Source organism: Dermacentor andersoni, chromosome 11 (genome assembly GCF_023375885.2).
Source record: "Dermacentor andersoni chromosome 11, qqDerAnde1_hic_scaffold, whole genome shotgun sequence".
In the NCBI taxonomy this organism is placed as follows: Eukaryota; Metazoa; Arthropoda; class Arachnida; order Ixodida; family Ixodidae; genus Dermacentor; species Dermacentor andersoni.
In genome coordinates this window covers 84699223-84717056 of record NC_092824.1, presented here as the reverse complement: position 1 = coordinate 84717056, position 17834 = coordinate 84699223, and the positions used below count along the sequence as shown (strand labels likewise).

General features: G+C 47.2%; 1 non-coding gene and 1 pseudogene across 1 annotated transcript; one reads left to right on the top strand and one right to left on the bottom strand.

Annotated features, from left to right (window-relative positions):
- Positions 1 to 11362: 11362 nt before the first annotated feature.
- TRNAS-GGA (transfer RNA serine (anticodon GGA)) lies at positions 11363 to 11437 on the bottom strand. Its single transcript has one exon. It is a non-coding gene; the product is annotated as a tRNA-Ser (tRNA).
- Positions 11438 to 14389: 2952 nt separating this feature from the next.
- On the top strand, positions 14390 to 14561 carry LOC126518434 (U2 spliceosomal RNA; annotated as a pseudogene).
- The last annotated feature ends 3273 nt before the right edge of the window (positions 14562 to 17834 follow it).

Here is a 17834-nt window from a genome sequence, read left to right as displayed (position 1 = left end):
AAGATCACTGGTAAGAGTTACTCCTAGGCACTTATATTTATCAACCTCATTTATACTGCTGCCTTTATTGTGGTAGGTGAAGGTACTCGGACATTTTTCCCTTGCTACACGTACAAGTTTTTTCCCCATTCAGTTCCATGCCCCAGTTCTCGCACCAGTCGTGAATTGCCAGAACCGTTGCTTGTAAAGAGGCGTGGTAAAGAGGCATTCAAGATTGTTTTCAAAACCACACAATCATCAGCAAATAATCTGATTTAGACATACTTTGGTATTACCTCCGTTAAATCATTTATATAAATTAAGAACAACAATGGCCCTAACACACTCCCTTGTGGAACCCGCGAGGTAACTGGCAGCACACTGCAAGAAAAATCCTGCCCTTGTACAAACTGTTGCCTATGATTAAGGTACGCGGAAATCCACCTAACAACAAAGAGTGGAAGTCCAATGCTCTCCAACCTAAATAATAATTTATCATGCGGTACCTTGTCAAATGCCTTGCAAAAGTCCGTAAACAATACACCTACTTGGCCGGTCATGTCAAGAACACCAAACAAATTATGCAATGTCGATACCAGCTGTGTAACTGTAGACATGCCCTTTCTAAACCCGTGCTGATGAACCGATGAAACTTTATGTTCGGAGAAGAAGCCTTGTATTTGCTTAGCAATCACATGCTCTAACATCTTACAGCATTGGCTGGTCATTGAAACAGGGCGGTAGTTGAAGGCAGAAGACGGCTGCCCTCTTTGTGTATGGGAACTACTCGCGCCAGACGCCAATCATCAGGTATTTCGCCCATTTTCAGTGAAAAGTTAGAGAGCTCTGTTAGGTACCAAGAAATTTGTCCGGCATATCGCCTTAAAAATAGGTTCGGGATACCGTCCGGTCCAGTAACTTTACGCGTTTCAACGTTTAAAATCAACGCCAAAACCCCTTCACGCGTTACCCGAATGTCCTGCGGGAGGTCTGATGCGGTGGTTCGTGGCTCATGTTCTTCATACTGAGAAAATACACTTTGAAAGTACTCGTTAAAGGTCTCCGCTATGCTAGAAGGACCTGTCTGAATGACACCATCGACATTCAGTTTGGACACTTCGACTTTTGTGTTCCCTAAGTAGCGCCAGAACTTATAAGGATCGTTTTTAATGAAGTCCGCGAGGCTGTTGAAAAAAAAAATATTTCTAGCTCCTTACCTAACTTTCCCTAACAAATCGTCTTTAAGGTGCCTGAACTGCTTGTATTCTGTTTTACGTTTCTTCCTCCATCGTATTTTTCTTTTACTCTGAATTATTTCACTGGTGATCCATGGATTTAATCTACGCTGACGAAACGCTTTTAGTGGCATAAAGCTTTCGATACAGTGGTGAATAACATTACGAATTCGCTTCCATGCTGCCTCTATATTACTTATAGGACCGCATAGATGAGTATCAAAATAGTCTATTAAGGCCACATCATCCGCCCAAGCAAAGTCCTTCATAACTTTTATCACAGAAGCATTTTTGTGCCTATGAGTGTCTTTATTCCATGAGTAGAAAATTAATTTGGGATCTGAAAAACCCTACTCAACTAACAGAGTACCTCCGCCGAAAATGTCACTTATAAATAAAAGATCATCATCATCATCATCATCATCATCATCATCATCATCATCATCATCATCATCATCAGCCTGGTTATGCCCACTGCAGGGCAAAGGCTTCCCCCATACTTCTCCAACTACCGCGGTCATGTACTAATTGTGGCCATGTTGTCCCTGCGAACTTCTTAATCTCATCCGCCCACCTAACTTTCTGCCGCCCTCTGCTACACTTTCCTTCCCTTGGAATCCATTCCGTAACTCTTAATGACCATCAGTTATCTTCCCTCCTCATTACGTGTCCTGCCCATGCCCATTTCTTGTTCTTGATTTCAACTAAGATATCATTAACTCGCGTTTGTTCCCTCACCCAATCTGCTCTTTTCTTGTCCCTTAACGTTCAACAAAAGATCTAGGACTGCATTTTCTCTTGTATTTACTTTCACGACTTGCTCGAGGTTAAGGGAAAGCATAAAGTCCAATATGGTGTCTATATGTTTGCTTGTGCGAGCGTGCCACCATGCTTGTTTAGTTAGCAAGCGAGTGTTTACAAGTTTAAACAGTCGATAAACCTACTATCCTTACTTCGTATAGCTCTCCGATAATTTTCTATCGAAATCAATGATTCGCCTTTCGGGCGAAACTGGGACTTTCTTTAGTAAATAGAAATAATTTTCACACCCTTAAGGGTGCTAAGTTATCACCTTAAAGCTCCGCCTTAATAACATAAATTTTGCTTGCACTAATTAGTACCAAACTTAATCCATTTTATTCCACCATTATCCAATGTAATCCACCTTGATCTAATTTGTCCCAACCTTAATCCACCCTAATTCAACCGAAACCACCCTAATCCAGCTTAATCCAGTTTTGAGAATGGGTCACGGCATCCGTCAGTTGCTGTTCATCGTAGGATCTCGCAGTGCAACCGACCCGCCGCCGTGGCTTAGCGGCTGTGGTGTTGCGCTGCGTCGCGGAATCGAATCGTGGCCTCGGCAGCCGCATTTCATCATCATCATCAGCAGCAGCAGCAGCAGCAGTAGCCTCGTTACGCACACTGCAGGGCAAAGGCATCTCCCATACTTCAACTACCCCGGTCATGTGCTAATTGTGGCCATGTTGTCCCTGCAAACTTCTTAACGCACTTCAACGGGGGCGAAATGCAAGAACTCCCGTATCCTGTGCATTAGAGGCACGTTAAAGATCCCCTGGTGGTCAAAATTAACCCGGTAGTCCCCCACTACAGCGTGCCTCATAATCAAAATTGTGGTATTGGCACGTAAAACCCCAGAATTCAATTCCCAGTGCGACCCGCCGCAGGTCCAGTGCCGTGAACGTGACGTCATCACTTGGTCACGTGGGTTTTGGTACCGTGAGATGGTAACAACGGACGCCGGATTTTCCACTTCATGGAGCATATAATCGTTTCGCATTGAAAGTAATGGTACACGCCACCAAGTTCAACATACACCAGCGAGCTACACCTACGCCTGTCCTGTTGAAAACTGCGTTTAAATTCTTACCACCTAGTGCCCCCCAGGATTTCTGACACGAGATCTCTAATATAACAAATTTTCGTGATCGAAATTTCCAATTTACATGTAAGACAGCACTGATTATCCAGGGGGAAAAGAAAATGGTTAAAATACGTTTCGAAATGTTCAGTTTTACTTACGTTCCGTCGTGGTCACTGCTTCAGGCGGCGTCGTCTGTGGTGGTGTGGTCATTGGTGGCGGCGGAGGCTTTGTCGCCTTGGGAGGTGGTGTTGGCGGCGGAGGCTGCGTCACCTTCGGTGGCGGCGGAGGCTCTGTCGCCTTCGCAGGTGGTGTTGGCGGCGGAGGCTTCGTCGCCTTGGGTGGTGACGTTGGCGGCGGAGGCTTCGTCGCCCTGCCAGGTGGTGTAGGCGGCGGAGGATGCGTCCCCTCCGGTGGCGGCGGTATTGGCGGTGGAGGCTCTGTCGCCTCGGGAGATGGTGTTGGCGGTGGAAGCTTCGTCGCCTTGGGAGGTGGCGTTGGTGGCGGAGGCTTTGTCGCCCTGCCAGGTGGTGTTGGCGGCTGAGGCTTTGTCGCCATGGGAGGTGGCGTCGGAGGCGGAGGCTTCGTCCCCCTGCCAGGTGGCGTTGGAGGCGGAGGCTTCGTCTCCCTGCCAGGTGGCGTTGGCGGCGGCGGCTTGGTTGCCCTGCCAGGTGGCGTTGGCGGCGAAGGCTTCGTTCCCCTGCCAACTGGCGTTGGCGGCGGAGGCTTCGTCCCCCTGCCAGGTGGCGTTGGCGGCGGAGGCTTCGTCCCCCTGCCTGGTGGCGTTGGCGGCAGCTTCGTTCCCTTGCCAGGTGGCGTTGGCGGCGGAGGCTTCGTCTCCCTGCCAGGTGGCGTTGGCGGCGGAGGCTTCGTCCCCCGGCCAGGTGGCATTGGCGGCAGCTTCGTCCCCCTGCCAGGTGGCGTTGGCGGCGGAGGCTTCGTCCCCCGGCCAGGTGGCATTGGCGGCAGCTTCGTCCCCCTGCCAGGTGGCGTTGGCGGCGGAGGCTTCGTCCCCCTTCCGGGTGGCGTTGGCGGCAGCTTCGTCCCCCTGCCAGGTGGCGTTGGCGGCGGAGACTTCGTTCCCCTGCCAGGTGGCGCTGGCGGCAGCTTCGTCCCCCTGCCAGGTGGTGTTGGCGACGGAGGCTTCGTCCCCCTGCCAGGTGGCGTTGGCGGCGGAGACTTCGTCCCCCTGCCAGGTGGCATTGGCGGCAGCTTCGTCCCCCTGCCAGGTGGCTTTGGCGGCAGCTTCGTCCCTCTGCCAGATGGCATTGGCGGCAGCTTCGTCCCCCTGCCAGGTGGCGTTGGCGGCGGAGGCTTCGTCCACCTGCCAGGTGGCGTTGGCGGCGGAGACTTCTTCCCCCTGCCAGGTGGCGTTGGCGCCGGTGGCTTCGTCCCCCTGCCAGGTGGCGTTGGTGGCGGAGACTTCTTCCCCCTGCCAGGTGGCGTTGGCTGCGGAGGCTTCGTCGCCTTGGGTGCTGGTATTCGCGGCCGAGGCCTCGTCGCCTCGGCTGCTGGTATTCGCGGCGCAGGCTTCGTTGCCTTGGGAGGCTGCGTTTGTGGCGTCAGCTGCGGAGGTGTTTTAGCATTTGTTGTCGTAGTCGCCAGTTTTGGAGCAGCGCTCCTCCCACTTGGAATATGGGTCTTTTGGGGGGTAATACCTGCAACTGGTCTCGTTGTCTTAAAAAAATCGGGCTCTCTCGACAAACCGATCTCGCTTATGGCTGACTGTGGAGTCTTACGAGCCGTCGGCGCCGTAGGGTGGAGACGCGGTTTTGTTGGCGCCTTCCTGCTAGCAGTGGTCTGCATTTCAAAAAGAAAACATTCGTTGGGGTTTCCGTTATTATGAAACAACATTGGCGAATGATAAAAAGAAAAGAATGTTTGCTTAGCCCTCTTCAATTAGAATGTTACTAACAAAAGGTAAATTTTACATTACCTGAATTTTATCGACAAAATACCGGTAAAATAATTCTTTTACAACTAATCCAATGGTTCTCTCATATATTGCCAAGAACTCAAGGTGTTATCAGCAGCGTGGGATTCTTCAGACTTCACAATTCGGAGCATTCAATTCGAAATATGGTCACAGATTACTTGAAGACCTCTGTTACGCCAGCCGAGACGGATGATATTCATTAGGCAGCAGATTACAAAAATACAGCACAGATGTCTAACTTCTGCATGACGCGTTGTACGTACATTTGCGAAATGTCAGACAGGGCTATATTTTCCGGCGCCACAAAGTCTACAAGTGACGTCAGCAGTGCTGGCGCTCACATTTTGTTTATTTATTTATTTATTGAATTATGTAAGATATCTTACAGGCCCATTTAAGGGCATTGGGTAAAGGGGGATATAAAGTAAGTGTTTCAAGAGGAGTAAACACTATAAATATCAATACAGGCAGTCACAACATAAGTAAAGCAAAGTTAAAAAAATGTTTGTCTAGGCTATGCACTAGACAGTAATATACTCATACACACAAAAAATACAAAAATACTAGTGTGAAAAGCAGGGAAGGAAAGCAGGTCAATAACATCCTTATGCAATGTTTCTACAGGAAGCTTTGCAATTCTTCGCGAAAGGCGTCACGATTTATTAAGCACGCAATGTTATCAGGAAGACTATTCCATACGTTTATCGCACGTGGCAGTGCTGATGCGTTAACTGAGAGGGTAAATGTGTTGTTTTTCACAGTCTCCTGCGAAACATTGGTTCCTAGAGGAGTTATTGCATCAGAGAGGGTTAAATACGCTTCAGTTACAGTGAACTTGCAGTGCCCGTGTTTTTATTGCAGCGATCCTTTTATCGATCGATTTGTTTATACAGACAACGTAAAGAGTGCGTAACGTTGGAGAACATTGTCACTGAGGACATAAAACAGTATTTAACCACAGTTAGAACAAAAGCCTATTCTGTCCCCGTTCTTGCGATCCACGGGCACGCGCCACATAGCTCACGTGCCGCGTGCACGTGACAAACTGTACGGACCTCGTACGCGCTCGTGTGAGCACGGAATATGACCTCCAGGGGGGTTCGAATTTGGAAGCATCCTAATCAAATCAAATATTCGGGAAAAATGTCCTCTGAGTATTGATTCAAATATCGAACATTTCCCAATTTCGAAACACGTTAGGTAGTTGTTTACATAAATTATAAAAATGTAAAAGTTACATTACTTGATATGTGCACGTTATGCCTTCCGCAACTGAGCGTCCGGCCAACTGAGGAGCTGGTATATGAAAACCAGCCGCACTTGGTTATTCGGCGCACCGATACGGTGGAATTAATACAACGAACGAATAACGCATTACAAGATTCACCTAAGGTGTTGCGCTTTTTGAAAGTGATAAGTGCGATGTTACACCAGTGTAAATTGTGTACAACGGTGTACGTATGCTAGGCTGCTAAATGATAAACTGCTTTGCGGGAACCGAAAGAGCCGATTCGTATACAGGGGGTCCCACGTAATTTGAGCCAACATAAAAAAATATGCAAATGCCGCGTAGCTGGAGAGACCCAAGGTAACGTTGTTTGCCGTGGCTTGGAGACAATTTTTTTTTTCATTCCGCCTAATCAGATAATTAGTCTTAACTAATGAACTTATCAAATATAATTAGGTGAAAAGTGTCAATGAGAGAATTGTAGAGCAACATCGAAAACTCCCGGTACAGATTTCTGTTGCTCGATACATGGTACATAAAAGTGTTTTCCCGAGCGTCAAGGCTGCCTGCGGAAGGAAAAAAATCTATCTCGAAGCGGCGGCAAACATTACCTTGGTTCTGTCCAGTTAAGTTGAATTGACGTATTTTGAATATTTGGCTCAAATTACGTGGGACACCCTGCGTATGCTACCTAAAAGCGATACATTGCTAATCAATGGCGGGAAATAAGCTAGCACATCTTATCTGGTCTGTGCGTTCGCTCAGGAACTGGTGTTTCCGCGCTTTCAACAGCGTCTCTGCTTGTATAGAATCCTTCGAAGCAGTTATTACTTGCACAGGGCTCTCTCCTTGGAGGATGCAATATTTGCCAACATGTCTTATATTGAGGCAGGGAAGATTGTTTGACAAGCTGGTCAATTCTCTAATTGAGTGTCAACGAGACAGCAAAAATTTTTCAATGTCTATTCAAAATTTCGAATATTAGCACACTGCTTTATTTTCAAAGAAGCAACACAAGTGTCTTGTCACCACAAGCGACTACAAGACAAGGTGAAACGGCGCAAGAACCGATTAGAGGCCTTTTGAGGGCACTGGAAAGGGTATTGAGGATTGTGTAGTAATATTTTAATGCCCCTAATTAAATCGCCACTTCGAATTGAATCGTGGCCGAGGCTGTAATCAGGCAGGGCGTTAATGAGCCTTCTCGAAGGTCCTAATTGTCTTCGTGTAAACTTGTGCCCATTCAAACTACTATAAAAGATCGCATTTGTAGTGCTAGAAACTGGGGCACTCTGGTTCTTCTAAAGATTGCAGTGTAAGCAATGACAGCAGCTAGGGCCCTCTTACGGGTGAATTCACTGTCAACTGACCCTGCATTCCATGCATTTGAGCCCGTTCGGGTTTAGGAGAATATGTAATATGTAAGTATGTTAGTCATAATCAGCACGTGACATGTACGCCGCTCTGCATGCGTTCAAAATACGTATTCGTCATGCCCCACTCTCAATGGTCACGGGTTGGATTCCTTCGCCAGTCCGATAGTGCCCCTTTTTTATCGTTTTAATCTGATATTCTATGTCGATAATAACAGTATGGCTTGATTTGTAGATGCAAAGTCGTGATGCGTAGTTGCTACTAGCAATTGCGCATAATCATGATGATTATGGGATGGTTATTGACATTCCACTTTGAAATGTGGCGGGGACATAGTCTTTAGCCTGCTTGATGTATTCAGGTTTTATTACATCTATCGCTATCTAGCCTTTTGCCGATTGGACCTCGATATTAACTTCCATGTTTAAAACCTTCATGTTAATACCACCTAATATGGACGTGTACTGGTTTAAAATCTCACGCTCGCGTCTCCTACTGCAAGCCGGCCTCCACTACAGTGTGACAACCAGCTATGACCGCTGGATACATAACAGATTCCACAAAACACTGCTTCAATTCATACACAACACAGGCCTCCCAGCACACATATAATACACATATACGCACCAAGAATTATGCCTTAAGGGCAAGTCTTTATCGCAATAAAAAAAAGCACCTCTCTCACAAATGCAAGGGTACGTGCTGCTTTTTAGAGAACACCTCTCACGCCAACGCATTAGCGAGCTGCGCCATGAATGTACTGGGTTATGTGGCGCTCTTCATTCAAGCTGACGGCAACTTGGGTAAATGAGTATGGGCCACCTATTGTGCGGCTAACGAGGGAACAATTTTCAGCATTCCCAGACACTGGCGCGCCCTGCCTCTCGTCTCGGAGGCGACGCGCGGACTTCTCGACAGGGTCACTAGATGGCGCAGCGTGTCCAGAAGGAAGCGCGATGGAGGCGTGCGGTTGGCATCTGACGCATTTGTCAGCGTTCGCACGCACATGTGCGCCATGAACTTCGCAGTCCACGTGCATGCTTTGCGGCGGTGGCGCTAGGTGGCACCGATGGGGAAGCGCGAAAGAAGGTATCGCGTGGTAGCACATGCCTCATACGTAACTCGTTTAGACAGTGGTAAGACGTTGTGTCGTTTGATTCAATGCTAAACGCATTACCTTCCACTGTCATCGTGAGATTGGTTCCGCCGTCTATTTTTTTTTGTAAGGGGTTACAAGGTACACAGAATGCAAATTACTCTACATTCGTGTGAAGCGAGAAAAGAAAACCATCTGTTCAAGACGTAACCAAAAGTGTAAAACACATGTTTCCGGTACGTGACATCGCTCGCAGTGGGGCACTGTCGCAGCTATACATCACTTTATCTTAGCTGCAGATAAACCAGAAAAAAAATTGAGGAGAGTTTAACTGCTTTTCTACATGATCCACGAATATGTATTTATGTCATGCTATTTTGTTTAGTGACTATATTAGTTTTTCCTGTGAAACAGGCGTCACTGCTAGTTCGTGGAACAAGTTATTTGGTACGCGGTTCGCATCTCTCTGTGTTAAGGTCTCTCGCAAGATGATGCCGTATCGAAAGTGCAGCGCATTTTTGAATGTATGCACAATCGACCGCAAAAGTTTGCTGTCCTCGCGAGACAGAGAGAGAGAGTGAGAGAGAGAGAGAGAGATAGCGCGATAGAAGAAGCGACAATGCAGTTTTTAGTTCCACTTCCCTTTAAAACAAAGAAAGCTTCAAGTAAGGGTCAGATTTTCCGCGTGATAGCTGACAGTAACTACACGTGGACTCTAACGAACTGGTGCGTAGCTGGCAGACTCCAGCGATCTGCAAAGCAACGCAGAAAAAGCATCTCCATTTGTACAGACTGCATTTAACTGCAGTTGGATCTCGCAAACATGGATTTGCATCTGCACATACGCTGCAGTGGCCTGCAGTTTCATGTCATACGCACGTGCCAGCATCTTTGCATATTACATTTGCCTGCAGTTTCATTTCGCACACATGGAGACAACCTCCACACTGTGCAGTTGTGTATCGTTGCATCTCAAGAACCTGGATCTGCATCTTTACATACGGCAGTTGCACCTCACACATACGGATCTGTATCTGTACACACTAAGCAGTTGCGTACTGTTGCATCTTAGACATACGGATCACACGCACACGCACGCACACGCACGCGCACACACGCACACACACGCACACACACACACACTCATCTGTAAACAATGTAGCTGCGTGTAATTGCATCTTACACGGCATATAGCGCACACGGATTTGCATCTGCGCACAATGTGCAGTGCATGCAGCCGCGCTAGCGTAGTTGGCGAGACGCAGTACAAAGCTGCATGACTCGCACTCCAAGATTTGGACGGCATGTCCACTAGCGCCCGCTATGTGCGATTTAGGCTCACCAGTGGGGTGGAACCTCGAGTACCAGGGCCCTGTTTCGCGTACTTCACCGTGCTCTCGGTTACGTCCAAGTCGTCGTCATCTTCGTCTGCGTGCCATGACAGGATGTCTACGAGTCAGTCACAGCATGTAAAAACATACAGCGCTAAACGACACTGGGTTATACCGTGCGACACTTAGTCTCACGTATTCGCAAGTGTTCAGTTACTCGATAGCATTGGAAAAAAGGAAATAAGGAAAGTTTAGTCACCATGATGAAAAAAAAAATGGGGCAGCAACTCCGCACTAGGAATTAATTGTCCTATAGCGCGTAGCATTTTTCGAATCATTACTTATGAGAGAGAGATAAGATAATGGAGAGAAAGGCAGGGAGGTTAACCAGAGATAGTTCCGGTTGGCTCCCCTGCGCAGGGGATAAAAAGAGAAACAGAGTGGAAGGGGGAGATAGAAAGAAAGAGAGACAAGCACGAACGAAGCGCGTACACTACAGAGCGGTAGGGGGCGGCGGTCTTAGTCTGTAGACCGCAGGAACCTTAATAACGCGAGTAAGGCCTTCAACGCGGATGTTGTTTCGGAGCATTGGCCTAGAGCTTTTAGTTCTGATAGTGGACGATTGTCCAACTGGTCCAGTACTCTGCACATCACTTGTCTCTGAGCGCTATATCGCGGGCAGACACAGATAATATGTGCGAGCGTCTCGTCGATGTTGCATGTGCCGCACGTGGGGCTGTTGGCCATTCCAATGAGGAAAGCATATGAGTTCGTAAAGGCAACGCCTAGCCACAGATGGTAGAGCATGGCCTGTTCACGTCGAGGTAACCCAGGCGGGAGGTGCATCCATATGCCCGTAGACAACGAATGCAACCGACACATGGTGAAAACATTTGAGTCTCACAGGGGAAAAGTACAGTGGCGGGACATCAATCGCAGCCCAGCCGCAGCGTTTGTTCCCGAAAGCGGAATGAAGACTCGTCGACCACTTTCATGTGCAGATCGGGCGGCTTCGTCGGCGTGGTCGTTTCCGCTGATGTTACAATGTCCTGGCAGCCACTGAAAGATTATGTTGTGTCCCTTGACATGGCTTTGATGATATATGTGCCGAATTTCTGAGGCCAGTTGTTCATTGGGTCCGTAGCGCATTGGGCTTCGACGTAGTAGTTCTGCGGAAACCCGCAAGGTGGAGAGAAGTAATGAATAAAGGGAAAATCAGACATCCACCCTTTCGTAGCAATTGCTACAAAGGAAACCCATACGGGTTCCTCAAAGGAAAGCCTCATAGTTGAAGAAAAATTCGTCCTGGTCCGGGACTCGAACCCGGGACCACCGCCTTTCCGGGGCAGCCGCTCTACCATCTGAGCTAACCAGGCGGCTAGCAGATGGCAGGGCGAAGTCGAATTTGTCGACAACACGAAGCAAACGCAAGAGTTTGACGCAGTAGTTCTGCGGAAACCCGCAAGGTGGAGAGAAGTAATGAATAAAGGGAAAATCAGACATCCACCCTTTCGTAGCAATTGCTACAACAACATGTCCTTAGTTCTATGCCCCCCCCCCCCCCATTTTTTTTCTTCTTTTTATCTCGGTGCATGATAGCAGGGACACTTGCAAGCGCACTGTATCGTGTTTAGCTTTCCAACAAGACACGGTCTTCAAGGTACGGTGGGGTTCGAGCTGAAAGCTTCGCTTTAAAACGTCGTCGCAGGCGCTGCAAGTAACCGCACTCGAGCAAGTTTGCAAGAATCGTGAACAAGGATGTATCATTACCGAACAAGTTGGTGACCAGGTATAGGCTTGCCAATAACGCAAGTAAGGCCAACACAACGCAGCACGTGACGATGAGGGCGATGAAGAGCCTGTTGTCCCTGAACAAGTGCACAAACAGAGAAACGTAAACATTCACCGGCGATTTAAGCGGTAACTTATGCGTTAGCATTACGTCTCGCACCTCCTTGAGGTTCGAGGTTCCGCATCCTCAATACGGAACGACACACACCCTGCGTCTGCGAGGAGCGAAGGGCAGCTCGCTATATTTATATAAAGAACTGTCTGTGGCAGCTAGCACAATTACAACCCTTGTGCTAAATTACTCGATGAGGCTGCCATTACTTCTACGATAAATTAAAGAGCAGTGCTGATTAAGATAATTACATTAATCAAAGTTTGAATTATTGACTTTAACTCACATATTTAAATCTACCAATTGCAGCTAGTGAGGTCGCAATGCTGATTAAGATAATTACATTAATCAAAGTTTGAATTATTTGCTTTAACTCACATATTTAAATCTACCAATTGCAGCTAGTGAGGTCGCAAGGCATATCGACTTGGAACGAATTCTGTGGATGACACTGGTTTTGAGATATGCGTTTTCAAACTCGCGGCAAAAATCCACTGTTGTTCAGCTCAGTATTTAAACAGAACGTCGTTCTGCGCATTGAATATCAGCAGTAACTGGAACGCCAATGCATTTTGTCTGACACTTTAAAAATTAATATATCGATACTGGTGTAGTTCTGAGAATTCGTTCCATGTGGGCGTTACGTGTTGTGAAGTCACCGGCCAGAATTCGTAAATTTAAGTATGTGCCTACAAGATGACGAAAATACACGCTAATGAGCGTAATCACAATGCAGAGCTCAGAGTGGTGTAGCGGGGCAGTAAAAGAGGAAGGCAGTGAAATGGCAAAGAATTATTTGCCAAAGAAGCGAAAAGGTGCCGGGCGGCTTTCACCGAGTGTTACATTGTCACTATGCGCTGACAAAAGAAAACAAGGAAGAACGGAAATGTCAATCAAGTACCGCCACTGTACTTGATTGATGACGTACGGGGGGGGGGGGGGGGGGGCATTTTTCTTTTGCTCGCATTCTACGATAATCTTTTCAATCGCTCGTATTGAGCCGGGATCGTATATTCGAGGAAATGGCCAATCAATCCCTCGATTCGAATAATTCGAAATAAAGGTATTCACTCGACGAACATTTTGAGTAATAGCACACCTGCGACGTAGTGCCGCCTTACATAAGCTCGTTGCGGAGTTGGGGCACTACGTCATAAGAGCGCGCACAGATTATCTATATCTGTATAATAAAATTACGTGCAACGAATTTAACGAATTTAACGAATGTGACCGTCAGTTGTGTAAATGACTTGATGCAGCTATTTTTAACAAATAGCTGACTCATAAAAAATGCAAACACCATCTCCTGGTATTACGTCTGAAAGCATTGCCATAACATTTCAAAAGTCTTACGTGGAAGTTTGCAGAAAATGTCCGGCGTTGGTATCTGTGTTCTGTTACACTCTTAGCCTCGTTCCACATAGATTCCATATAAGATAGTTGCAAGTTATAACACATAGTTGCGAAAATGTTATTCGCATAGTGGAACCTATGCGAATAGACATTAACGGTACGTGATACGTAGCAGAGGCATGAAGCTCCACCGAAGGGGTAATTTGGTAAGTGGTACTTCTTTTTCTACATATATGTGCCACTTACATTGTGAAACGTATGATTGGGACGCGACTAAGAAGCTACGTTGGCCTTTTTTTTTTCTACAGGAGGAAAAAACTGGTTCATGAATCGAACAGAAGAAGCAGGCCACGGACCTCTTTAAGATAATGTCAGAAGCCTTCAACAATTTTAAATGAATTTCAGAATGGAGACCTTGCACAATGACAACAAAATGCTTTTGCGGAGGACAATGCGAGACACGTTAAATTGCGCTGTTTTAACTCGACTGAGTGGAACCAGGAGTAGTGTACACTTGCTACATTTTTTCGCACCAGTCGGGCTACAAAGACTCGAAGACGGCAGTACTTACTCGTCCTCCTCTGCAGGTGAAAACGAAATGGAGTTAAAAAAGAAAGTCATGAGCCATTCCGCTGTGTGAATGTGTAAAGAGCAAGGCGCAATATACCGGGACAGAAGAACAACACAAACGACAGGACCGGCGCCTCCTGTCCTTTGTGTACTTCTTCTGTCCTGGTCTGTTGCGCCTTGCTCTTTACACATTCAAGCATGAACCAACTTGCCCAAGCAAGAGTTTTACTTCCGCTGTGTGAAGGCGGATGACCAGCGAAACTGTTTAGCATATACGACACAGAGGTGACACAGAATTTCGAACATTGGTAGGGACTCATTTACCGTGATTTTTATGTACATTCGCTTGGACTACGGGACCGCCGCACCGAGGAGTCGGAGGAAACTAGACACGAGTGAGGTTTCGACGGGACCGCCACCGCGGGAGAGCGGAACGAAAGGAAAGGAGATACGCAAGCGCTTGGAACGGCGACAAAGAGAGGGCGGTGCGAACGTAGACATGACCGACGCGGGTCAATTGGCCGTCGCTTATCAGCGTAATATCTGACACGAGTTGTAGTTGGACTCAAGATATTAAACTTATTTTTGCAAGTTGGCGGAGTGCTTCAAGCCCGCTTCGCCTCCGCCGCGGGTCGACGCGGTATTGCGCTATCTTCGGGTTCGGCCCACGGTTTTTGGTCTACGGACATCGATCCGCTGGAAACTAGCCACATACAGCTTCGCTGTAAAAATGATTTTTTTGTTGTTTTGCATGCTAAAACGACCATTTGGCTAAGAGGCAAGACGCACTGGTAGACTCCGGGTTATTAGACAGTTTTAGTTACACGTACGTAGAGGCTTCACGTACGCAAACGTGAAAAGCCTACGTACCTTACGTGCACGCCATCTGAAACGCGTTTAGCTACACGTACGCGACGCACGCCAAGAGGGACCCCGTAGCTACATCTATCGGGAAATGTGAACACGGCGGTAGCCAATTCAATCCTGTCGCCGTGTTTCGAAGCAAGCCGCCTGCGCTCGCGCGGCCCGCTATTGCTTGTTCGTGATCTCGCGGAACTCCCGCGCGAAGCTGTCTACGTGCGCAAGAAACGCACGCAAAGAATTGAATCTCACGTACGTCCGTGAGACGCGCGCGCGCCCGCTACGTACTACGCATGCGCACTGCTGACACGTAGAAGCTCTACGTACGCAAAGCCTCTACGTACGTGTAACTAAAGCTGTCTATTGTGTCCACCTAAGGTTCTTTAACGTACAACCAACGCACGTAACACGAGCGTTGTTGCATTCTGTCCCCATTAAAATGCGGCCGCCACGGGCGAAAAGCGAGCGCGCGACTTCGTTCTAAACAAATGTTTGCATAGCATAAAGAAGAAAGAGTTCTGCGTACTTTGTAGCGTTGCGTACGCATATAGTGTAAAAACCAGCTTAACTTCTTACACGGACGAAGACAGAGTTGACACACAATAGCGATAGTGTGTGTCTACTCTGCCTTCGTCCGTGTAAAAATTTGCGCTGCTTTTTTTTTTTCGGCCGTGTATCTATGCCGACTCGCCCAAGTGCCAGCTCTCATGTCGCGTGTGAGAACAGACAGGTGTGAGATTTCGGTATCAGTGATGAAGATACCGTGATATAACGTACCGCGAGACGCCCTGCGCGCATGCGGGTCATGCTACCCGCGGTGGTAGCAGCGGCCATCACCGGTTACCGAGACCGCGTAGCAAGATATGGCAGCGCCTAGAGCGGGGACTTAGATCCGGATTGGCGCCTTGTGTTTGCTTTTCATCGGGACAGCAAGAAATAAATGCTGAAATGAGCCACCGCTTATTCTCTTCTCACGCTGAGCACAAAGTATCAGCAACGCGTTGTCGTTATTATGAAGATTAGCTACTTTTCCTGACGCTGGTGGGCCTAAAAAGAAGGCACCGAGCCGGAAAACTGTTTTCATTTCCGCGGAGCAGATGGCGCCGCGACATAAGCGTCAGTGATGCGTCGAATTCTTTCACTGCATCGTAATCTTTTTGATCGATCTTTCGGCATGTCTTCCATGGTTCTATTATACGTTACTATATGTATGCTAGGATACTCTATTGCTGCTTGTAAGCCCGAGACTGCACAACGCTGGCGAGTGAGTGGTAGTAAAAGATCGAAGGTAGCAGTAGGGGGGGTGGGGGGTGAAACAGTTGAAGTGAAGGCAGGCAAGAAAGAGTGACAATTAAAATTGACGAAATGCAGGAACGAGGAAATTACAGATGACCACGTAGTGTGGATAACGTAGCGTTGATGGCACTGACAACTCATAATGAGACGAAGGGTGACATGAAGGAAACCAAACCAAACTTTAGTTCTCGAACGATATCGAGAAATGCGTCCTGCGAGAGTTTTCAAAATATCGACAGACAGCTAGTTTCATCGGTCGATATTTAGGAAAGTAACAATTCTGTGTAAGCAGACCTTGGCGAAAAAAGTTTGTTTTGAAGGCGTTTGTCGTCGGCTGCAGTGACTCTCGGTGCAGGAAGCACATGATATCGCCAATTTATGTGCACTCAATTTAGGTAGTGAAAATAGATTTTGCGCTCTCGGTCTGGACCCGAGGGCTGAAGTGTCGTTGAGGTGGTTTTCGAGCAACGGTTCGGGTCGGCATATACTTACCAGATTGTGAATATGCTGTGAAATAAATAACATCAGTCAGGCGATTGTAGCATCAGAGACGATGTGAACGGGATTTTTCTGCTTTAAGCGGCAAAATAGACGTAAATGCTTTGTTGCAGAAGTTATAACATGAGTAACGAGAAGTTATATCACATGGCGAGCGACACTCGCAACGAGCGGGGCGAGACACGGTGGAGGAGTGAGGTGTCGCTACTCAGCAAAACGCAAAGCGTTTATAAGAATTTTAGCCAGCATCTAAACGTACTAATACTATAGGCAAAGCATCCATCAATGTCTCTAGTTTAAGAGTTCCTTCCCGAGCATAAATATTTGACAATTAGAATCAGACATTACACATTCACTGGCGTACCACCTATTTCTCTAAAGGGGAGGGGGCAAACTGCGAGCCCTCTGACTCTGTCTATCTTTATTAAAATAATAGATACATACATACATACATGCATACAACTGGCTAGCGTCAACCATCTTCGCAATGCGAGCGTGTATGGCGGATCTAGCGCGTCGTCCGCTAGAGTGCGTCGCGCCAAAGGATGAAAGGTAATCCTCGCTTACCGAGCAGGGAATACGTGATAAAGAAAAGCATTACTTACATGACCCTTTTGTTCAGAAAGAAAATTTGGGCTCATCTGTAGTTTTGTTGGACTTTCCATTCTGCAGCCAAAATCCCCTCCTTTACCCCCCCCCCCCCCCCCTCCCCCGCTTGCCCGTGTCTATTACGTCTGTGAGTTAAGCTCATCTGCAACTAACTTCTCTAGAACGAATTTACCGGCATAGCGAAGCGTTCTTTATGTCGCCGATCGAATTCCTCTCGCTCATGTATATGCAATTGCCTGTACAGCGAAGTACACAACAAAAAATGATATTAAGCGTCCCCGGATCGCTGATTTATTGCTTTACAACGAACGCCCGTAAAAGGAGAAATAACCTGAACGAGAACATTGTAAAAGTCTCGACACCGTCTGAACAAAATTAGTTGGAAATCAATCGTCAGCTCAAATATATAATTTTCACTTTGCATCAGGGATCGCCTGAACACATTCGTTCCGTTTCCACCAGTCTTCACTCCTTCTCTGCAGTAAATCATAGAATTTGTTTAGATCTAGATTTTGGTTGTCACCTTAAGTTTTACCTTGACACGGATAACATAAAAAAAAAGAAAATGGCATGCGAAATACGCGTCCTAATTAAAGCTCATTTACGCTAGTTGCATTGAACTCTCATGACAATTTACGACGCTTTTGTTCACACTCATATTAACAACAAACTTGTATCTTGAG